This window comes from Eptesicus fuscus, chromosome 4 (genome assembly GCF_027574615.1).
Source record: "Eptesicus fuscus isolate TK198812 chromosome 4, DD_ASM_mEF_20220401, whole genome shotgun sequence".
Taxonomy (NCBI): domain Eukaryota; kingdom Metazoa; phylum Chordata; class Mammalia; order Chiroptera; family Vespertilionidae; genus Eptesicus; species Eptesicus fuscus.
The window spans coordinates 54539919-54562891 of record NC_072476.1 but is presented as its reverse complement, the minus strand read 5'-3'; the positions used below and the strand labels follow the sequence as shown (position 1 = coordinate 54562891).

Sequence of the window (22973 nt, the reverse complement as noted above, 5' to 3'; positions counted from 1 at the left end):
TATTAGACATTAGAGTACTTCACTACATATTAATTCATCGCGCTATCAAGTTCTAGAGAGAATTTTCAAGTCTTGCTATCTTAATTCAACACATGGCTGATTGCCTACCCAAGAAGCTACTTGTAGATTCAGTGCTAATGCATCTCAAATAGCCATGATTTGGTAGCATATGATGGTCATACCCAGTTGTAGCCTTTAACCTAGAGAAGAGAATATGGTGATAAAAAGGCTCCTCCTCCTCCTAAAATAAGATGTTTTTTATTTCTTCTAACTATAGACACTAGGCTCAGTTAAGATGGCTTAGAGGAATGTTTTTCAAACACTATTATTTCTAAATAAACTAGAATTCAGAAGTAAGAATTGCATAAGTGCTATTTTGTGAAAATTTAGTTTCAGTTATATATGCTTTATTTACTGAATCGAGGAATTGAAATTTTAAAAATATATCGTACATCCTGTGTTTCTTGTTCCCTCACTGTCCAAAAAGGTCTAGACTGACCGAAAATATAGGAAAAGAGTAGAAATAAGAAATAACTTTTTTTTTTACATTTTTAAATTAAATTTACTGGGGTGACATTGGTTTTGAAATAACATTTTAAATGTATGCCAAATATCCCATTATTAATCTTTATACAAGCAGTAGCTGTTATTATCTACATTTTACATAGTGAAGAGCAGATTAGTAACTCTCCCAAAGTCATACAGTATAGCTAATAAATGGCTTGCCACTTTTTAAGGCTATGAAGCCAGTTCTCTCAGTCAGATATCTTCCCTGGTCTTTGCATTTTTCTTTTTTAATTTCTACAGCCTAACTCTGTTGGTTAGAATTATTGCCTAGAAATTCTAAGAGATTAAGACTCAGATATACCAGATGTTGATGAGGTTTGAAGACGAATTCTGTTCTGAATGCCCAGACTGTTCAGATATCCACATTAGATTTAGTATGTAATCTGCCTAGGCCGTCTATCAAAAAAAAGTGGACAGATATGGATTTAAAGTGGTATCTAAAGGTTTAGGTATGATCACCATTTTATCTGTGAAATATGAAACAATTTAACCAATAAGCAAATTTTGCTTTCATCAGAGGTAATTCAATACAATCATACCTTAGGGGTCGGGGGAGATGGAGGAGGATATAGGGAGGATAAATGGTGATGGTCAGAGGCTTGACTTGGAGTGGTGAACACACAATACAGTGAGAAGATGATGTATTGTAGAATTGTTCACCTGAAAGCTGTATCATTTTTTAACCAGTGTCACCTGGTTAAAAATTTCAATTTAAAAGATAAATCAGTTCAAACCAAACTATCAAAGTTAAAGTAGCACCGTCATCATGCACTTAAATCTATACTATCTAAGGAGAAATCTCTACTCTTGCAGCGTTGTAGACTTTTGTTGAAAGACTAGCATAAGTACTATTGCTTCATTTTAAATACAAATTGTTCTTACTGAAAGTGCTATCAACACCACTTTCCTGTTCCCCTACATCCTTTATGCTGCAATGATAGAAGGAAGGAGGTTCAGGTTTGCAACAAAGACAGACAAGTAAAACAAAACAAACAAAAAAACTTGATAAGTTTTGTTTGTGCTAATTCTATGGAAAATTATCTTTTACAGTAATACAGTGATCCCATTATGTTTTTTTAATTCTAGTAAGCATAAATCTAGTAAGCATAGTCAAAATATACCATTTTAAATTTCAGAAGGTAATGAATAAATTGCTATTAATTTTGTGGATTTTACTTGTTATCTTTTTGAAGGTGGAGAATGGAAACAAGAATAGTACCCAGATTTTATAGTAAAGCTCCAACAGTCTCCAGAGGAGCAGATGTCCCTGCCTATGGATATTCTCTAGGATATATAATAGGTAGGTCTTCCCAATCAGGCACTGGATAAACCAAGGAAAGTGGCTTAATGAAAAAAGCTGTCAAGATTATCTCACTAACTCTTCTTGCTCTGATTCCATGCTTAAAAGCAATCTTATGATTATAATTTGGCCTTCCATGTAGATATACACCAATAGGATGAAGTATATGCCTATGTGGAGTATTTTATCATTTTCCTTTCTGTGTACTTTTCATATTGTATTAGCTCCATTGTAGTTGCAGATTGGATGTGACTCCGTTACAGGTATAACACTGAGACTCACAGAATATTAAAATTAGAGGGATCTTGGAGAGAGCCTGAATGCAAAGATGGACAAGGGCAGATATTGTTGAAGTAAATGAAACATGCCAGTATTGAATGCTCTTCCCTCCTCTTGTCACAGCGGCTTCTTCCTGGTGCTCCTATCTCAGTTTACACGCTTCCTTTTCAGAGGCCTTTCCTGGGCCACCCACCTAAGCACCCTCTATGACATCACTGTATGTGCATCTCCCACTTTTTACTAGATGTTATTTTCTCATTTATCTGCTGTTGACCTATCTCCAAGGAATGTCAACTACTTGAGAGCAGAGATTGTCAAACTTGTTCATTGCTGTATCCCCAATAGATGGAACTCACAGTTGTAGTAGGTACGCAATAACTATTGCTTGAATAGATGGATGGGTGGTTAGATGGATGAGTAAATAAATGATTAAAAATATATCTTGTGAAAAAATCCCAGTATTAAAAATTTATTAATGCCACTTGATCTCATATTACTAAATAAAAGCAATGAAACAATCTAAAGTGATCGCATATTCTTCACTTTCTTTGCCATTTAAATGCTCCCACAAAATGTGTAGAAATAACAAATTATGTCTAAGAAAAAAAGTAATGCTGAACTAGAATATTTAAAATGATGTTTTAAATTATAATTGTATAGAAAGACATATTAAAAAATTGCAGCTATACTTTTTTAGTCACACTAACCATAAATCATTAAGTACATACATAAACAAGGATGATCATAATTTTTTTAAAAAGAAAACAAACATTTAATACAGTAATTAAGAAAAAAGAAAACCAAGATGGCGCCATAGGTTAAACACCTAACCTGCAGCCGGGCACAACAATTTCAAAAATACAACTAGAGGTCAGAACGGACATCGTCCAGAACCACAGGAAAGTTGGTGGACTGAAATGCCCACAGCTGGGGGGAAGGAGAAGGCCACGGGGACAGTCGGGGAAGCCGTAAAAGCCTAAGGTATGGAGAAACGGGCGGAGACACGAGCACACGCGCCTGCGGGGAGGATGGAACCGGAGAGGAAGGGGCGGCTGATGACCTGGCCGGCGTTCACTGGCAGGAAGGAGATAAAGGCTCCGGAGTGCGCTGAGCGCTGGCTCCGATTGCACTGAACCCCATTCCGGGCGAAACCCTGGGAAACTCACTCACTTTCGCAACTCCGCCGCCCCCGCAGGCCGCCCGGCCCGGGACGCTGGGGACGCCGCCGCAGGGGCGGCGCCCGGAGCCTGGCGGCCTCCCAGCACCCGTCCCCGCCGCGCAGCTCCCGCGCGCCTGGTGCCGCGAGCCGCGCGCCCCGCACACCGGACGGAGGCCCGGGCGCCCTCTCCGTGCACCTTCCGGCGGCGCTAGACTTCAGTAGAGTTGACTGAAATGAAGGGATTAAGAAGTACAAATTGGGAAGTTTGAAAAAGATGGCGGCGGAGGTTAAAGGCTGTTCTGTTGCCTCGCACCCAGCGAAATCGGAGGGGATGAGGTGTGGAGGCACGTGGGTCTGGCTGGTGGCGGGGGAAAGGGGCTTTTGTTCTAAACCTAGGGGAGATTAGCTCTCCATCACCCTGAAATCCATCTTCTGGCGAACCGCGGGAGACCCAGATGCCTGCGGGGAGAGGCGGGACTCTTGCGGAGGTGCGCCCAGCAATCAGTGTTTGCTGCGCTGGAGTGCGGAACGAGGGGACTTAGATACGTGGAAGGCAGAAGGACCAGACTCACAGCCATCGCGGCTCGCCGCACCATGGCCTGTTGGCGCCCTGAGACCCCGCCCCGCCCTGGGACCCGCCCCGAACGTTTTGAAGACCTGCCCCGCAAGTCTTGCAGGCACACCTGCGCCCCAAGCAATGGCTTATGCATGTGGGTGGCCTGCCCTCTGGCAGCGGACCAGATGAACTGCTGTTCTAGTGGGACTGCTCCAGGGCCACTCAGACAGGAGGAAGAAACTACAGTTTTTGCTGTAATCCTTGCTGAGTGCCTAAGGCAGTAGCTGATCTACACCCCATTGGAGACCCAGAAACGAGGGCATCTAGTGGTCTGTGGGAGATGACACCAGATTTCAACCACGTGCATAAGGGACACATTCAACGGGAATATTCAGTGAGCGCCAAAGCTTTGCTGCACCAAGACCCGGCCCATAAACGTGTCTCCTGCACAGCAACTCTTCCTTTATAGACAAAGAGAGCCCCCCCAGTGACACCAACAACAATCAAGACTTAACTATACAAAGGAGGACCAAGATGGAGGCATAGGGCGGAAGCCTGATTGTTGCCTACCACAACAACTTTGAGACTACGACAAGAGAGCAGAGCAGACACCATCCAAGACCACCATAGGGCTGGCTGAGTAGATGCTCTACAACTAGAATAAAAGAGGGGTATGTGGGATGATGCTGATGCCGGTGACCCAAAGACCACACTTTAAGAACTACGGCTCAGGCGACACAAAAGAACTATGGCTCAGGCGATACAACAGCGGCCTGGAACGTGCTCGGCGCAGTTCCCCCGGCGGTCTCCGGCTGAGGGGACGGCTCCACTGGCAGCCAAGCACGGACAGACGAGCCCCTATGAGACATGGGGTGGGAGACTCCGCGCTTGCTGACCTCCGAGTCCGTCAAGAATCTCAACGCCCCGGAAGCGGCCAGGTGCGCATGCTCGGCGACCGGCCACCGATGCAGACCCAAGGGCCGACGCAGCGACGCCAGACCGGCCCACTGCCATGCACCGGGCGCACCGGAGCTTCGCCGAGCCGCCGCCCGACGAGTTCTGCAGCAGCCATACTGGAGCTCTGGAAGGATGGCCAGGGGAATTGCTGAGGGGGGATTGACCGGCAGGAATTGGGATCGGGAAGACGGGGCCCCGCTGAGACCCGGGTGCGGGCGGGGTTGCGCGCCTCTGGGCTAGGGTGTGGTCACGCGCCTCTGGGTATAAGTGAGGCCTCACGTCCCTGGGTCTAGGTGAGGCCACATGCCCCTGGGTCCAGGTGAGGCCGGACTCCGGGTCCGGGTGAGGCCATGTGCCCCTGGACCCGGATGACGCTGGATCCCGTGCCTGGGCGAGGCCAAGCGCCCCTGGGTCTGGGAGAGCCCACACACCCCTGGGTCCAGGCGAGACCATGTGTCCCTGGATCCGGGTGAGACCTCGTGCACCTAGGCCTGGGTGAGGTCACGTCCCCCGGGGTCTGAGAGGCCAAGCGTCCCTGGGTCCGGGTGAGACCATGTGTCCCTGGATCCGGGTGAGGCCGCGTGCACCTAGACCCGGGTGAGCCCAAGTGGCCCTGGGTCTGGGAGAGGCCAAGCGTCCCTGGGTCCGGGTGCGACCATGTGTCCCTGGAGCCGGATGAGGCCTCGTGCACCTAGGCCCGGGTGAGGCCACGTGCCCCTGGGTCTGGGAGAGGCCAAGCGTCCCTGGGTCCGGGTGAGACCATGTGTCCCTGGAACCGGGTGAGGCCTCGTGCACCTAGGCCCGGGTGAGCCCAAGTGGCCCTGGGTCTGGAAGAGGCCAAGCGTCCCTGGGTCCAGGTGAGACCATGTGTCCCTGGATCCGGGTGAGGCCTCGTGCACCTAGGCCCGGGTGAGGCCACGTGCCCCTGGGTCTGGGAGAGGCCAAGCGTCCCTGGGTCCGGGTGAGACCATGCATCCCTGGATCCGGATGAGGCCTCGTGCACCTAGGCCCGGGTGAGCCCAAGTGGCCCTGGGTCTGGGAGAGGCCAAGCGTCCCTGGGTCCGGGTGAGACCATGTGTCCCAGGATCCGGGTGAGGCCTCGTGCACCTAGGCCCGGGTGAGCCCAAGTGGCCCTGGGTCTGGGAGAGGCCAAGCGTCCCTGGGTCCGGGTGAGACCATGTGTCCCTGGATCCGGGTGAGGCCTCGTGCACCTAGGCCCGGGTGAGCCCAAGTGGCCCTGGGTCTGGGAGAGGCCAAGCGTCCCTGGGTCCGGGTGAGACCTTGTGTCCCAGGATCCGGGTGAGGCCTCGTGCACCTAGGCCCGGGTGAGCCCAAGTGGCCCTGGGTCTGGGAGAGGCCAAGCGTCCCTGGGTCCGGGTGAGACCATGTGTCCCTGGATCCGGGTGAGGCCTCGTGCACCTAGGCCCGGGTGAGCCCAAGTGGCCCTGGGTCTGGGAGAGGCCAAGCATCCCTGGGTCCGGGTGAGACCATGTGTCCCTGGATCCGGGGGAGGCCTCGTGCACCTAGGCCCGGGTGAGGCCACGTGCCCCTGGGTCTGGGAGAGGCCAAGCGTCCCTGGGTCCGGGTGAGACCATGCGTCCCTGGATCCGGATGAGGCCTCGTGCACCTAGGCCCGGGTGAGCCCAAGTGGCCCTGGGTCTGGGAGAGGCCAAGCGTCCCTGGGTCCGGGTGAGACCATGTGTCCCTGGATCCGGGTGAGGCCTCGTACACCTAGGCCCGGGTGAGCCCAAGTGGCCCTGGGTCTGGGAGAGGCCAAGCGTCCCTGGGTCCGGGTGCGACCATGTGTCCCTGGATCCGGATGAGGCCTCGTGCACCTAGGCCCGGGTGAGGCCACGTGCCCCTGGGTCTGGGAGAGGCTAAGCGTCCCTGGGTCCGGGTGAGACCATGCGTCCCTGGATCCGGATGAGGCCTCGTGCACCTAGGCCCGGGTGAGCCCAAGTGGCCCTGGGTGTGGGAGAGGCCAAGCGTCCCTGGGTCCGGGAGAGACCATGTGTCCCTGGATCCTGGTGAGGCCTTGTGCAACTAAGCCCGGGTGAGGCCACGTGCCCCTGGGTCTGGGAGAGGCCAAGCGTCCCTGGGTACGGGTGAAGCCAGATCCTGGGTCCGGGTGAGGCCGTGCGCCCCTGGATCCATTAGGTTGAGGCTGGGTCCCAGACCCGGGTGAGACCACGCGCCCCTTGGGTATGGGTGAGGCCACGTGCCCCTTAGTCCGGGTGACGCCGTGCCCCTGGGTTCGGCCGAGACCAAACCAGAGGGAGTCGGACCTCCATTACCACCATTTGTCCACCATCCAGAGCTGAGGGGTCAGTGCTGACATGTACACATAAGGAACTACTGGACATTGAAATTGGGTCTCAAAAGAACTGTTGGTCCAGGGGGAAGCTCGCTACAGATTGATTCATTTGCCTGTCAGCATAACTATTATTGCTCGTCTCACATTCAGTTCTTATTAGTATATATCTAGTGACATATGATCTCGCTCATCTAGGGGAAATGATGAACAACATAGACTGAGGAACAAGAACAGAACCAGAAGCAAGGAGGCATCGATCGGACTATCGGGCCTCAGAGGGAGGATAGGGGAGGGTAGGGGGAGGGTGGGGGGGAGGGGGAGAGTTCAACCAAAGGACCTGTATGCATGCATATAAGCCTATCCAACGGTTAAGTTCAACAGGGGATTGGGGCATGCGTGGGGAGAGGGGTGGGATGGGAATGGGGGGATGAGGACAAATATGTGACACCTTAATCAATAAAGAAATTAAAAAAAAAAAAAAAAAAAAAAAGAAAGTTAACCCAATAGGTTATGAAAAATAAATTAGTATTAGTGTAAAACACTATACTGTATGAAGTTAAGCTTTTCACTAATATGTGATAATTACTATAATTTATTCAAAACATTATGAACTCTATAAAAGCATACTTATGATACAAACATCACAACATTAGATATAGTGAAGGAAGCATTGTTGGACTTATGTATATTAAGAAATGCTTTAAACTAGAAGAAATTATTCTATTGTACATTAGAAATTAGGATATAATTTCTAAAACGTATTGCTTTTCCAATCAAGATCTGATTTTGATGCCTAGAAACAGTCAATAATATGCCATGACTCTATAGGATATATGTAATCACAATTTTATGATCATGACAAAATGCAATCTTTATTGAATAAACAAACTACAACTCTTGATAGTCCCACCAACCCACAATTTAATTCCTATCCGTTTTTTAACAAAAGAAAGTAAATGGTGAACATTATTAAAATTTAGATTTATAGAACCAGGAGGGACATCAAGATATCATTTGTTCCCGCAGCCTGCTTCTGGGAAGATTAATGTCAAATGCACCCAAAAGCTCAATGCAATAAAAAACAGGAACTAGGCCAATAACAAATAAAATGAGAGTGGTGAGTGAGTAACTTTTGTATATTTTTTCACAGTAATCTTTCCATAATTTACTGGGAGTTGGGAGAATTCTAGTATAAGGTTGAGGAAGCTAGCAGACTACTATTAACTAGCAAAATAATCTACTTGTAAACACAAGTAAAAGCTTTAATGAAAAGATTTCAAGGCGGTAGACATAGGTAAAACAAAATAAAACCCTTACATTTCTACTTTATAACTGTGAAAGCCTTTAAAGCAAGCTCCTTTAAAGGATCAGGACAAAAAAATGCAGAAAAAGAAGACAAAGGGAACAAAAATGGATAAGACAAAAAGAAAACAAACAACAAGATGATGCTTTAAACCTAACTATATTAATAATCACATCAAGTGTAAATATGGTAAACATTCCAACTAAAAGGAAAAGATGACCAGATCTCATATAAAATGCAAGAAACAATTAAATGCTGACTACAACAAGCATACTTAAAATTATAATAGCCTAAAAGTAAAAAATTGAAAATGATATATTATGCTTACACTAATCAAAAGAAACTTGGAATGGTTATTAATAACAGTCCAAATAAACTTTAAAGCAAAAAAAAAAAATTAGATGGGATAAAGAAGGTTACTTCCTAATAGTAAAGGGGTAAATTCATCAAGAGGACTTATGCACCTACCAACAAGATGTCAAAATGCACAAAACAAAAACTGTAAGGAAAAATAGACAAATGCACGGAAATTCTAATACCTGCCTCTCGATTCGAGTACGATTGGTGATCTAAGCTTGAGTAGAGGTACAAGCAGAAGCCAATATGTGGTACACTGAGGAGCTAATGGAGATGAGACAGGAGACCACCTGCAGCCCTCTAGTAAGCTATTTGGCTACGTCAAGAAAGAAACATAAAGTTGATTTTGGGGAAGGTTGTGCAACTCCAAGTATACTGGAGACCATATACTGGAAACTGTATGGTATGTGAGTTGTATCTCAATAAACTGTTTTAGGAAAAAGAAAAATATAGGATGAGAGCTAATGTAGACAAGGACACAAGGCAAGGCAAGATATGATGAAGACTTGAACACATTTATGTGCTGAAAGGTAAAACCCAATGCAAAGTGAGAGTATAAAGAGCTATGTTGTGAGGTTTCTGAGAGGATGAAGAGAATGTCACCTGAGCATAGTGTTCGGAAGCCTAGGGCGGAAGGGAACACAGGATGTCCAGGCAGAGATAAGGACAGGGGCAGATGTAGATATGTTTGTGGGGGCAGATGTAGATATGTTTGTGGGTGAGGAAGGCTTGGTAGTTGAATGAGAATGAAGAAGTCCATCTTTCCTGCTTCAATCTCCAGCTGGGACCATTTGCAAAAAATGCGTTGGGGATTGGTTCTGAGACAAAAAATGTTTAACACCCATTGAATAGAGCCATACAAAATGGGTAGATAAATTTGCTATCACTGGAGGAGCAAGCTGGTCAGTTATTAATGATGTTATGGGAGGCATTCAAACTATAGAGATTTGGGTTGGCAATCACTGAAGCCTATTACAAATATGAAACTTAGTGATGCAAAAACTCTGTAATAATCCATTAATTTCATAAAATACTGACAAGAATATAAATTTATTTAAATTTGTTTCATCAAACACTATTTAGTGTCAGGCTCATAATTAGAATTCTGTTGTCTTTCCACTAGACCATATTTATTCCTTCTCCTGATCATAGTCCCATAGCTAGCAACCTTGTTTTCCACCAGACCTTGGCCAGGCAGTAAATGGACTGTGACCTAGTCCAGTGGTCAGCAAACTGGGGCTCGCGAGTCACATGGGCTCTTTGGCCCCTTGAGTTTTTAGCAAAGGCCAGCTTAGGAGTACTCTTAAGTTAATACCAATGTACCTACCTATATAGTTTAAGTTTTAAAAATTTGGCTCTCAAAAGAAATTTCAATCGTTGTACTGTTGATATTTGGCTCTGTTGACTAATGAGTTTACCAACCACTGATCTAGTCTAACTGGAACTATTCATGAACTCATTGTTTGTGAGATGTTTGTTTGTTGTGACCATCTTCCTTTCTTAGTATTTTTGACTGAATAGACAATAAATCTCTTATGCTTCTGAGTAATGTTTACCCCCACCCACTCTTGTTTTCTTTTAATACTAAGACATTAAAAGTACTTGTTAGCAAGGAGAGAAAGATTCAGTTCTGGGTGGGAAATAAAACAAGAATGAAGATACTATCTAGTTTTGATGTCATTCATAGAGTGAAATGAGTCATAACACAGTAAGGTACATATAATTGCACACAAACAAATACTTTTTCAAATAATGGACCTGAACATAAAGGTTATATTGCCTGAATGCCACTCGAGACTGCCTACAACAGTATACTAAAACAGTAAGTATGGTATGCGATAAGCATGAAACTACTGTAGGCATAAACATTAATTAGTTACTACAATGTATATGTCATATTCAAACATCAATGTTGATGACAAAATTTTGGATTCTATTCCACATCTATACTAATAAAAGGGTAATATGCTAATTAGACTGGGTCGACCAGACATCTTCCGAATGTCTGACTTCCTTCCGGGAAGTTAGGGGCAACCAGGCTGGCAGGGGGGCAGTTAGGGAGCAACCAGGCCAGCAGGGGGGTAGTTAGGGGGCCACCAGGCTGGCAAGTAGAGGCAGTTAGAGGTGATCAGGCAGGCCAGCAGGGGAGAAGTTAGGGGGCAACCAGGCCAGCAGGGGGGCAGTAGGGAGTGGCCAGGCTATCAGGGGAGCAGTCAGGGGGTGGCCAGGCTGGCAGGGGGGGCAATTAGGGTGAGGCCAGGCTGGCAGGTGGCCAGTTAAGGGTGATCAGGCTAGCAAGCAGAGGCAGTTAGGGGTAATCAGGCAGGCAGGCAGGTGAACAGTTAGGAGCCAGCGGTCCTGGATTGTGAGTCGGACAACCCCCGAGGGGTCCCAGATTGGAGAGGGTGCAGGCCAGGCTGAGGGACCACCACCCTTGTGCATGAATTTCGTGCACCAGGCCTCTAGTTATTTTATAATATCCATGTTTCAGAAACTTATACCCATATTTCCTTTTAACCTACCCCCCTTTCCCCCCCCCCCCAAAAAAAAAAAGTCAAGAGTAAAGGCAAAAATCTTACAGTGAAATACAAGTAGTAAAATAAAATTGACCACAGGACACTTAATGACACCAGACAGAAAAGGCTGGAAAATAATTTCCCACCAGGCAATAGGTGCCAACCTGTAGCTGTCCCAAACTTAAATACTAAAGAGAATCTCAATAGTCCCAAACATTTTTGCATTTATTATATGAATATATAAAGAGATGTGACATAATTATTATGGTTCCTATTTCTTATGTAGTAGGTCTAGAAATGTTGATTTTTGAATCCTAGAAAAGTTAAGGCCAGTACAGCAGTCCCTTCATATCTCCAGGCGATTGGTTCCAGGACCCCTCTGGAATATCAACATTCACAGAAGCTCCAGACCCTTATTTAAAATGGGGAAGTATTTGCATATAACCTATATTTGCAGATCGGCTAAAACAGGTTATGCCTGGTATGGGTGACAAATTCAAGTTTTGCCTTTTGGAACTTTCTGGATTTCTTTTTTATTTTCCAGAATATTTTCAGTCAGTGCTTGGTTGAATTTTTGGATGTAAAACATAGGGATATGGAGGGCTGACTGCATTCCATTTTAGATATTCTGAAGAGAATAGATTTGATCATAAAGAATAATTCAATCTGCTTTAAAGGTTGCTGCTGAAAAAAATGACGGAATACACACCTGGGTCCTGAGACTTGTATCGGAGCAGAAAGAAAGAACAGCTGAGGGTCGCATGGGGAGTATTTGTTGGCAAGTTAAGGGATAGATAAACTCCAGGAGAAGGTGGGGGACTGCTGGACAGGGTTCCCCTGACCGGGAAGCCCCCACTGCGCTGGGTTCCCTCTCAGAGTGACCGGCTTGGACACGGAGACCGCGCCATCTTGAAGGGGAAAGTGGATCTTAGCAGAAGCTTGAAAAGCTACAACTGCGGCAACCACCAAACAGCTGCGAGTCCCAGAACACCAGTCCCCAATAGGCGCAAACACGCAGTTTCAGAGGAGGTCTACACTCCATCACGGAAAGGTCAGATTTCGCCTGGGATAAGGAGAGAGAGAACTACATAACCAGACATCCAGAGAAGAGAGACCATGGGGAGACAAAGAAACAGCCCGCATATAAAAGAAAAGCAGGCATCACCAGAAAAGGAAGTATACGAAATGGAGGCTAGCAACATGTCAGAGAAAGAATTCAGAGAAATGGTCATAAGGTGGCTGAAAAGAATGGAAGACAAATTCGACAATATGAGTAAGAACCAAGAGGAAATGAAGAAAAACCAAGAAGAAATGAAAAATGACATCACTGCTGTAAAGAACGCAATAGAAAGCATCAAGAGTAGACTAGAAGAAGCAGAGGAACGCATCAGTGAACTAGAAGACAAGGTGGGAAAAAAATACCCAATTAGAGCAGCTTCTAGAAAAACAATTAAAAAGCAGGAGGAGAGCCTAAGGTAACTTTGGGACAACACGAAACAAAACAACATCCGCATAATAGGGGTTCCAGAAGGAGAGGAAACTGAGCAAGGAATAGAAAACCTGTTTGAACAAATAATGACAGAAAACTTCCCTGATATAGGGAAGAAAAAACCCACACAAATCCAAGAAGCTCACAGAGTCCCAAGCAAAATGAACCCCTAAAGACCAACACCAAGACACATTATAATTAAATTGGCAAACACCAACGACAAAGTAAGAACCTTAAAAGCGGCCAGAGAGACAGTTACATCCAAAGGAACCCCCATCAGACTAGCAACTGATTTCTCAACAGAAACTCATCAGGCCAGAATGGAATGGAATGAAATATACAAATTCATGCAAAGGAAGGGTCTGAATCCAAGAATACTGTACCCAGCAAAGCTATCAATCATAACTGAAGGTGAAATCAGGAGCTTCACAGACAAAAAAAAACTAAGGGAATTTATCACCACCAAACCAGCAATGCAAGAAATGCTAAAGGGTCTGCTGTAAAAAATATATATAAAGTGAAGAAGGAACACAGGTAAAGAATAAGAATGGCGACAAATAAGTACCTATCAATAATAACTTTAAATGTAAAGGGATTAAATGCCCCAATCAAAAGACACAGGGCAACGGATTGGATAAGAAAACAGGACCCAGATATCTGCTGTCTACAAGAAACCCACCTCAGAAAAGACACACAGAGACTGAGGGTGAAGGGATGGAAAAAGGTTTCCCAGGCGAATGGAAATGAAAAAAAAGCTGGGGTAGCAATACTTATATCTGACAAATTAGATCTTAAAGTGAAGGACATAACAAGAGATAAGGAAGGCCACTTCATAATACTAAAGGGAGCAATCCAAGAAGAAGAAATAACTCTGGTAAACATACACACCCAATACAGCAGCACCCAAATACATAAAAAAAAAAACTCCTGGAGGATATCAAGGGAGAGATTGACTGCAATACATTCATAGTAGGAGACTTTAACACACCACTATCACCATTGGACAAATCCTCTAAACAAAAAATCAGCAAAGAATCATCAATCCTAAGTGACTCATTAGACCAGATGGAATTGACATCTTCAGAACATTTCACCCCAAAGCCACAGAATATACATTCTTCTCAAGTGCACATGGGTCATTTTCAAAGATAGACCATATGCTGGGACATAGGCAAATTCAAATTCAAGAAGATAGAAATCATACCAAGCATCTTCTCAGATCACAGTGGCATAAAACTAGAAATCAACTACAATAAAAACAATCCAAAAAAAATCTAACACATGGAGACTAAACAGCATGCTATTAAACAATGACTGGGTTACCAGAGAGATCAAGGAAGAAATAAAAAACATCATGGCAACAAATGACAATGAAAACACAACAATCCAAAATCTATGGGACATAGCAAAAGCAGTCTTGAGAGGGAAGTTCATAGCTCTACAAGCCTACTGCAAAAAAAAAGAAACAATGGTAATAAATTACATAACCCTACAACTCAAAGAGATAGAAAGAGAGCAACAATAAAAGCCCAGTGTAAGCAGAAGTAAGGAAATAATAAAGATCAGAGCGGAGATAAACAACATAGAGACCAAATAAACAATACAAAAGATCAACAAAACCAAGAGCTGCTTCTTTGAAAGGATAAACAAGATTGATGAACCTCTAGCCAGGCTCACCAAGAAGCAAAGAGAGAGGACCCAAATAAACAAAATCAGAAATGAAAGAGGTGAAATAACAACAGACCCCACAGAAATACAAAGGATTGTTAAAAAATACTATAAACAACTTTATTCAAACAAACTGGACAACCTGTAGGAAATGGACATATTCCTAGAAAAATATAACCTTCCAAAACTCAATCAAGAAGAATCTAAACAGCTCAATAGGCCAATAACTATGGAAGAACTTGAAGCTGTCATGAAAAAGCTTCTGGCAAACAAAAGCCCGGGCCAGATGGCTTCACAGGGGAGTTTTACCAAACATTCAAGGAAGAACTAAAACCCATCCTCCTCAGAATATTCCAAAAAATTCAAGAGGAGGAACACTTCCAAGCTCCTGCTACGAAGCCAGCATCACCCCAAACCAAAACCAGATAAAGACAACACAATGAAAGAGAATTACAGGCTAATATCCTTCATGAACATAGATGCCAAAATCCTCAACAAAATTCTAGCAAATCGGATCCAGCAGTACATCAGAAAGATCATATACCATGACCAAGTAGGATTTATCCCAGGAATGCAACGATGGTACAATATCCACAAATCAATAAACATGATTCATCACATAAACAAATTGAGAGATAAAAATCACATAATCATATCAATTGATGCAGAAAAAAGCATTTGACAAAACCCAATACCCTTTCTTGATAAAAACTCTCAACAAGGTGGAAATAGAAGGATCATACCTCAACATAATAAAAGCTATACATGATAAACCCACAGCTAACATCATACTCAATGGGCAAAAACTAAAACCATTTTCCCTAAGAACAGGAACAAGACAGGGATGCCCACTCTCACCACTCCTGTTTGACATAGTACTGGAAGTATTAGCCATTGCAATCAGACAAGAAGAAGAAATAAAAGGCATCCAAATTGGAAAAGAAGAAGTAAAGCTGTCCTTATTTGCAGATGACATGATATTGTACATAAAAAAAACCAAAAGACTCCATCAAAAAACTAACAGACTTAATAAATGAATTCGGCAATGTAGCAGGATACAAAATTAATGCCAAGATATCTATGGCATTTCTATACACCAATAGTGAACTTACAGAAAGAGAGACTAAAAAAGCAATCCCATTTACCATTGCACCAAAAAAATTAAGATACCTGGGAATAAACTTAACCAAGGAGGTAAAAGACCTATACATGGAAAACTACAGGATACTGAAAAAAGAGATAGAGGGAGACGTAAGCAGATGGAAGAACATACCATGTTCAGGGATTGGTAGAATCAACATCATTAAAATGTCCATACAACCCAAAGCAATATATAGATTCATTGCACTCCCCACTAAAATACCAAGGGCATATTTCACAGACCTAGAAAGAACACTCCAAAAATTCATCTGGAATAAAAAAAGACCCTGAATAGCCACAGCAATCCTGAGAAAGAAGAATAAAGTAGGAGGGATCCCAATACCAGATTTCAAAGCCACTGTTCTCAAAACAGCCTTGTACTGGCACAAGAACAGACATATAGATCAATGGAACAGAATAGAGAATCCAGATATCAACCCAAACCACTATGCTCAATTAATATTTGACAAAGGAGGCATGAACATACAATGGAGTCAAGACAGTCTCTTCAATAAATGGTGTTGGAAAAATTGGACAGATACATGCAAAAAAAAAATGAAACTAGATCACCAACTTACACCATACATAAAAATAAACTCAAAATGGATACAGGACTTAAACATAAGACGGGAAACCATAAAAATACTAGAAGAATCCACAGGCAGCAAAATCTCAGACATATGCCGAAAGAACTTCTTCACTGATACTGCTCCTAGGGCAATGGAAGCTAAAGAGAAAATAAACAAATGGGACTACATCAAAATAAAAGGCTTTTTCACAGCAAAAGAAACCATCAACAAAACAACAAGAAAGCCCACTGTATGGGAGAACATATTTGCAAATGCTATCACTGATAAAGGTTTAATCTCCAAATCTACAGGCAACTTATACAATTTAATAAAAGGAAGATAAATGATCCAATAAAAATGGGCAACGGACCTAAATATAATCTTTTCGAAAGAAGACAGAAGGAAGGCCAAGAGACACATGAAAACATGCTCAACATCACTAATTATCCAAGATATGCAAATCAAAATGACAATGTGGTACCATCTCACACCTGTCAGAATGGCTATTATCAACAAATCAACAAACGACAAGTGTTGGCGAGGATGCGGAGAAAAAGGAACACTCGTGCACTGCTGGTGGGAATGCAGACTGGTGCAGCCACTGTGGAGAACAGTATGGAGTTTCCTCAAAAAAACTAAAAATGGAACTCCCATTTGACCCAGTATTCCTACTCCTGGGAATATATCCTAAGAAACTGGAAACACCAATCAGAAAGGATATATGCACCCCTATGTTCATAGCAGCACAATTTATAATAGCTAAGATCTGGAAACAGCCTAGGTGCCCATCAGCAGATGACTGGATCAGAAAACTGTGGTACATCTACACAATGGAACACTATGCTGCCATAAAAAGAAGGAATTCTTACCATTTGCAGCAACCTGGATGCAACTGGAGAACATTATGCTAAGTGAAATAAGCCAGTCAATGAAAGAAAAATACCACATGATCCCACTCATTTATGGATAATAAAGAACATTATAAACTTGAACAAAAAGATAGCTACAGAGACAGTAAAGCATCAAACAGACTGTCAAATTACAGCGGGAAGGTTAGGGAGATGTTGGGGAGATAAGAGATCAACTGAAGGACTTGTATGCATGCATATAAGCATAACCACTGGATGCAAAACACTGGGTGGTGAGGGCATGTATGGGAGTGGGGTGGGGGGCAATGGTAAGATATGTACACATATAATATCTTAATAAAAAAATGAAAAAAAAAAAAGAATAATTCAAAACTGGTACTGTCATATAGGTTTCACTTCACATAAAGGGTATATGGAACTTCCTTGCACTATTTTTGCAGACCTAATTGAGGGACATTCTACAGAATAACTATCGTTCTGAAAAATGTTAAGATCATGAAACACAAGGAAAGAGGAATGATTACAGATCAAGGAGACAAGACAACTAAATGCAATGTCACCTCCTAGATGTCACATCCTGGAACAAGAACAGTGGTAGAAAAACTGGTGAATTCTAAATAAAGCTGTAGTTTAGTTTTTTAAAATGTGTTGATATATCAGTACTGAGACTAGGCTATAGAAGACTGTGACTTACATCTTGTTTACATTTACTCTCTGCGTCTCCTTACTTGCTACGCTGATGAAGCAAGTTCCACGATGTGAGCCCATATGGCAAGGCCCACAGGCAACTGAGAGTGGCCTCTGGTCAAAGCCACTTTGAGAAATCCCTTGAGAAAATGAATCCTACCAACAGCCATGCAACTCTCATATGATTGAGCCTAAAAGCAGATTCTTCTATATGTAAGCCTTGAGATGACTGCAGCCACAGAGGACACACTGATACCAGCCCTGTGAGATCCTGAGCGATGGAACCCAGGTAAACTGTACCCAGGATCCTGACCCACAGAAACTGGATCATATATGTTGTTTTAAGCTACTAAGTTTTGGATTCGTTTGCCACATAGTAATAAATAATGAAGACCCATGTTTCTATACAATTATTATTCCTATTTTTTCAAATGAGAATAGTAGCTTAGAGATAACTGTCCAAAGTTACACAATTGACAAAATGCATTCAAACACTGGTCTCTCAAAGTCAAAGTCTATTCAACAATAAAGATAAATTGGGGGGAAAAAAGACCCTTGAATATTGCTCACTCATTCTAGGTATGTTTCTTCACAATGGTGTACTTTAAATGCTATTCTCTTATATGCCTTTAATTAGTAAATAATTTTAAGATTTTGGGTGTTTATGTGTATCCCGTAAAAACAGTCAAAGTCTATGGTTTTAATCACTGAGTTATAATGTGCTCATAAGATCCCTGAAAATAGTGGTTATATATTTTTTCTTTTTAAATATATTTTTATTGATTTCAGAGAGGAAGAGAAATGGAGAGGGAGAGATAGAAACATCAATGATGAGAGAGAATCATTGACTGGCTGCCTCCTGCATGCTCCCCACTGGAAACCAAGCCGAAACGCAGAAATGTGCCCTCACACCTCGACCTTCTGGTTTATAGGTCAAAGCTCAACCACTAAACCAAACTGGCTAGGTGTGGTTATATTTCTTAATGAAATTGTTCTAAACCAGAATAAAGGTTTACAAAACATTTTAACCTATTGCCAAATAAATTTAAGAAAGAAAAGTATCTCTTAGTATGTAACTACATCAAAGTAAAACCCTAGGGTTTGGGGGTGTTTTTTGCCACCATCCGAATGGGTAATATTAACTAATCCTACTTAGTTGAGTTCTCTCAGCTACTTGGAAGTACTTTTGGCAATTAACATTTAGTGGGCCCAGCAATGATAGATAAAATCAGACATTCTATAAGATTCTGTAGTATCTTCATGGAATTTCAGGGCTGATCAAAGAAAAAGATATGACCATGACCATGAGATAGCAGTAGCACAGATGAGATTTATTTGGGCAACCCTCTGACAAGTTTGCATGTGGGAGAAATCCCTCACAGCTCAATGCCATGAGGAGCTATAGCAAAAGGGAGAAGATGAGACGCAATATCCAGAAGGGGAGGAGGGCCAGGGAACGCTGGTGGAGAGGAGACGGAGAGAGGGGCTTGCATGTCCAGGTGATGTCATGCAGCAGATGAGCAGGGACTCTGGGTCAGGGAGCTCTGAAAGGTCAGTAGCAGTTTGGGGTCTTGGATAGCTACAGGGTTTATTTTATCTGTAGATAGCAATGTTGGGCACAGTTTCCTATGATAGGCAAAACAGTTTCCTATGACACACAAAATGGCTAAAAACCTGTTTATTTGGGCTATGTTGAAAACAATTGGATGTGTAAAAATCAAAGTTTGGCACCAGTGGTCTTTTGAGCTAACAGATCTCAGAGTCCACTATGAAGAAATAAACAACTTAGGGACCAACTTTGGTGCGTTTATATAACAGATTGACACGTTCTATAATTGGGTCAAATGGCAACAACTTGCCATTAAAAACCACTAGGCCACGATAAAATCATAAATTTCGTTATTTGGCAGGTAGCTACCAAAGAAGTATTTGTTCGGGCATACAAGAGGCTTGAAGCTCTTTGAGAAAATATTGGCTTCTTGCCAGCCATTACTGTAGACTCTGCCCCAGGCACTTTCATGAGGAGGTGAGGTTACTCTAAGGAAAAATAAGAGAACCTCTTTCTTGACTGGTTTAACTGTATCTGCTACTGACCATTGTTCATAAAGGTGTATGACTGTACAAGATACAGTTTTCATTTCAGGCACTAGTCACAGAGCACAATTTAGAATTGTAAATATTATGTGCTAAAAGTGCAGATGGGATGTAACAGACTAAGCGTAATGTTAGCCATAAAATCTAAATTCCATAAACTCTATCTTCAAGCCAGAACTCTAGAAATTAGAGAAACTTAGTTTGTGATAGAAATATTTTTACTAAGCTATTATTTGGTATCCTTATTTTTTATGGTAAACTATGTCCCATTGCAATAACAAATTACCACTCGAATTGTGGTGGCTTAATAAAAATTTTATTTCTAGATCAATGTTCAATGAGGATTTGAGTGTGTTTGCTATGCTATACATAGTCACTCAGGGGCCTCGGCTGACTGAGGAGTTACCATCTTGTTGTTGTACCATTTGAACTCTATGGACACAGCAGAAAAAAAGAATCTTGATCTGAAGGTGACCCATTTCACTTCTGCTCACATTTCCGTGACTAGAATGAGTAACATCTAACATCAAAAGGATTGGAAAATGTGAGGAGAGGGAATATTTGATGAATATTATTTCTGTGACAATGCCATTCCTACAAGTTTCTGAGGACTAATATGATAGATGTATTAGTTTCTTATTGCTGCTATACCAAATTACCACATACTAGTAACTTAAAATAACACAAATGTATTACCTTATAGTTGTGAAGTTCAGAAATCCAAAATTAAAATCAAAGTGTCAGCATTTGGCATTCCTTGGCTTGTTGCCCTCTTCCTTCCAGCTTCAAAGCAAGAAACGGGCAGTTGAATCTTTCTCACATCACATCATTCTGACAGTTAACTCTTCTGCTTCCATATTCCACATTTCAAGATCTTTGTAATTATGTTTAATTTTGATAAACTCTCTATTTTTTAAAATATATATATATATATATATATATATATATATTTTAGTGATTTCAGAGAGGGAGAAAGAGAAAGAAACATCAATGATGAGAGAGAATCATTGATTGGCTGCCTCCTGCATGCCACACACTGGGGATTGAGCCCGCAACCTGGGCATGTGCCCTGACTGGGAATCAAACCGTGACCTCCTGGTTCATAGTCCGATGCTCAACCACTGAGCCACGTCGGCCAGGCTAAACTCTCTATTTTAAGGTCAGCTGATTAGAATATTAATTCCATCTGCAAACTGAATTCTCCTTTGCAACATAACAACATATTCACAGGCTCGAGAGATTAGGACGTGGACATTTTTGAGGGGCCATCATTCTGCTTACCAAGTAGGATATAAAAAGCATTTGTGCAACTTTGGCACACCTGTGATATTAAAGATAATGCATATTATGTTAGGCAATGAAAGACTGAGGAATCTCAGAGAGAAGGGGGGGCAGGGGAGTGGGAAGAGATTAACCCAGTAATTTGTATGCACATATGGATAATCTATGGACTCAGACAATAGTGTGATAAAGGCCTGGGGAAGGGGGGGGCATCAGCGGGGGGAAAAGGAGAGGGCATCTGTAATACTTGCAATAATAAAGATAAATATTTTAAAAACTTTAAAAGTATAAGAACTGGCAAGTTTCCTTTTATCAGTTCATGGAAACAAAATACAATATGTTTCCTTTTAGTGTTCGAGACAAGGAAGAAGAAAACTGAATTCAGTAATACATTGCATACCCATTTCAGTACCAGTTTCTGGAACAAGTAAATCCTGTTTTCCTAGATAGTCCTATAATTTATTTCTCCTTTAAAAAAAAAAAAATGCACCCTCTTGCTTCCAATGCTTTTAGAATAAAAAAGTATTAAGAAGTACATTAATCCCCAGCAGTCCGACATACCCCAAGTGGTCCTGGATTGCGAGAGGGTGCAGGCCAGGCTGAGGGACCCTACCTGCGTACGAATCCATGCACCAGGCCTCTAGTTATATGATAAAAGGTCTGATGGGGCAATCATTTTTTAATAATAGATTTTATGTTTTAGAGCTGTGTTTTAGGTTCACAGCAAAAGTAATACAGAAACTTCCCATGTAAATCCTCTTCCTAGTCCTACACATGCATAGCCTTTTCAATTATCAACACCTCCCCCCAAAAGTGGTACATTTGTTACCACTGAAGAAACTACATTGACAAATCATTATCACTTACTTGATTTCACTTACTTGATAATGATTTCACTCTTGATGTTGTACATTCCACGGTCTTGGACAAACTTGTTATGACATGCATCCATCATCATAGTATACAGAGTAGTTTCATTGCCCTAAGAATTATCTGTTCTCTGCTTTTGTCTCCCTTCCTCCCTTAGCATCTGACAACTATTATCTTTTTACTGTTTCCATAGTTTTGCCTTTTCCAGAATGTCATATAGCATGTAGTGTTTTCAGATTATCTTCTTTCAGTAATATGCATTTAAGTTTCCTCCATGTCTTTTCGTGGCATGGTAGGTCATTTCTTTTTAGTGGTCCCTAAGTTGTTTATTTCTTCAAAGTGGCCTCAGATCTGTTAGCTCAAAAGACCACTGGTGCCAAACTAAAATTTTACACATCCAGCCACCACATCTATAAAGCACTTGCAGTTGCACCCATCCTTTCCTTTGTGCCTTCTGTTGCCAAGGAAGAAGTCTTTTCCCTTTACTCAGTTAACCTTTCTTCCTGTGGTTTGGAATCCATCCTATCCCTCTCCCTCCTTGAGTCATCTAGCCTATTAATTATTTTCTTGCTTTTTGACCACAGTCTCTTCCTACTTGCTCCTTCTCACCAGCCTTTGAACATGCTTATGCCACCATCGTGACACTAATAGCAGTAACCACCACATCTGCCACCCTCAACAAACCTCAGGACTTCAGCCAACTACTGGCTTATGTCTTCTCTTCACAGCTACACTTACAGAAGTTGTTTACATTTGATGTGTTCAATTGCTCATATCCAACATATTTCTTAATCTATTAGCATTTAGCTTCTGCTCCTATAATTCCTCAGAAACTTCTCTCATCCTAGTTTCCAACTTATTCTTTGTGGTTAAATCCAGAAGACATTTTCACTGCCTACTCCTTTGACCTCTCAGCAACATGTGACAATTTTTACTACTCCCGTCATCTTCATATTCTCTCTTACCTTACCTTTTATTATATTGATTTCTTCTTAGTC

At 42.5% G+C, this 22973-nt stretch overlaps 1 long non-coding RNA gene across 2 annotated transcripts in view; it reads left to right on the top strand.

Annotated features, from left to right (window-relative positions):
* Positions 1-22973, top strand: part of LOC129148851 (uncharacterized) — a 60174-nt gene that overhangs the window by 1525 nt on the left and 35676 nt on the right. For both annotated transcript variants that reach the window (XR_008555842.1, XR_008555841.1), the window contains exon 3: positions 1761-1867. This is a non-coding gene — a long non-coding RNA (uncharacterized LOC129148851). The remainder of the gene's footprint in view (positions 1-1760; positions 1868-22973) is intronic.